The sequence below is a fragment of the Tenrec ecaudatus genome, chromosome 3 (genome assembly GCF_050624435.1).
Source record: "Tenrec ecaudatus isolate mTenEca1 chromosome 3, mTenEca1.hap1, whole genome shotgun sequence".
NCBI classification, from domain to species: Eukaryota; Metazoa; Chordata; class Mammalia; order Afrosoricida; family Tenrecidae; genus Tenrec; species Tenrec ecaudatus.
Window position 1 is genome coordinate 83,235,259 of NC_134532.1, and position 2,011 is coordinate 83,237,269.

The 2,011-nt window shown below is 36.5% G+C and overlaps 1 non-coding gene across 1 annotated transcript; it reads left to right on the top strand.

Moving 5' to 3' along the window:
- The first annotated feature begins 1,628 nt into the window (after positions 1-1,628).
- Positions 1,629-1,749, top strand: LOC142444181 (small nucleolar RNA SNORA61). The gene has a single exon (XR_012783838.1). It is a non-coding gene; the product is annotated as a small nucleolar RNA SNORA61 (small nucleolar RNA).
- Positions 1,750-2,011: the final 262 nt, after the last annotated feature.

Genomic DNA, 2,011 nt, shown 5'->3' on the forward strand with positions numbered 1-2,011 from the left:
AATGGGGAGGGAGGGGAAAAATGAGGACATGATGTCAGGGGCTTGGGTGGAGAGCAAATGTTTTGAGAATGATGAGGGCAATGAATGTACAAATGTGCTTTACACAATTGATGTATGTATGGACTGTGATAAGAGTTGTATGAGCCCCTAATAAAATGATTAAAAAATGTAATAATTGGAAAAGAATTGAAATAACACCGTGGATATATATGAGGATGTAATTTTATAACTTACTGAAGAACTTTTTCATTTTTGACCCCTTATGCAACACGTCTAAGTTTTCTTCTCTCTCTCCTCTCACTCTCTCCTTCTCTCTCTCTCTCAGTTGAGTTACATTTGGACTGCTAGGCTCAACGGAATTCATCGAGCAGCACTATACAAGAAACCTCTGGTTTTCATTGCGATCACAACCAAGGAAGCCCACTCTGTACAGTGTGGTCTGTAACCTATGGGGCAATTAGCAGCAGCAGCACATAAATAATGAAGTTTGAATGACACTTACTTAGCATAACCCCAAAAGATAAAGGTACCCATTTCAATCTTTTCCAACAAATAGTGAATGGTATTATGGACACCTTCAGAAAAGAAAATCTCAATATTCTTATATTTTATGCATTTATTTAATAAATTCCCTACAATTGCTAAATGTACTCCAACTAACCTATAAGGAGTCCTGCTAGCAGAAATTTGTTGTTCACACAATGTTTGGTAGATTGAAAGTACTGATCAGTTTGATTTTATAAAGATGAAAAGATGTAGCAGTTTGCTTTTGTAAAGATTACAGCCTTAAAAACTCTGTGGGGGTGGGGGAGTCGACTATTTCCTATAGGGCTCCTATGAATCAGAACACTGGAAGGCAATGGATTTGCTTTGTTTTGGGTCAACCAACACATCATTCCCTCCTACCACATCCCTCCCCCTCCCCCCCAACCCTTTGGGAACTTGATGCTTTTATTACAGCGAAACCTCTGAGAACCTGAACAACTGGCCTGCCCTGTTGTTCTAGATCTCACAGATTTTCTTCCTGTTACAGGATGTAATTTCACTACTTTTATGATACTGTTTTGAGGAGAAAATATTTCAGTCTATTTTATTCTGACAGGCTTCTTCTTTACACAACCTTTGACTTACATTGGCTTCACTGTTGTTTTCTTTTAATAATGTTGGCAATTACAATTTGTAACTCCCTACTTGCTGACTTATACAATAGGGTCAAGGAATCTGATGCAAAGGTAAAAATTTCCATCTTTTTATTTCAATAGAATAACTGCTATGTCCCTTTGTGGACACATTCCCTTAGGCCAGTGATTTTCAACTTTTCTAATGCCACCAGCAAATTGTGGTGACCCAATCATAAAATTATTTCTACTTCATAAGTGTAATTTTGCTACTGTTATGAATCATGCAATCCTTAAGAAAGGGTCTTTCAACTCCCAAAGGGGTCGCAATCCACAGGTTGAGAACCACTGCCTTAGGCAATAAATACAAACCAAAGTTATTGATATTGAGCCTATTGTGACTCCTAGATATATTCTATAGTTTCTCTTTTTTATTTTAATAATTTTATTGACATAAAAAATTAAATGACATACAATTCAAGGGTTTAAATATGTTAAAAAAGGGTTTATACCCTCCAGTTCTCTTTCCCATTGGATCCAAACACTGGTCTGGGTGGTTGTAAAATGAGGAAAGGAAACATTCAAGCTGCCCCTCAGTGCCTGTGGAAGCTCGGGCTCATTTCAAACAGGATTAAAACAAACAAACGAGTTTTAACAATCATCTCTAAAATTTTATAAGATTTCCTTCTTTTTTTTACTCATAATTATTAGCTTAACATTTCACCCAAACTTCCCAGCCATAACTGCAATAAACTGTTAACCAAGTTACCATATCTATAGATTTACCTATCTTGGACTTCATCTAAAGAAAACCATACACACATATATCTATGGATACACTCACATGCAAATCCAACGACAATAATAAAACACAGACCTTGGAAAACCTAGCA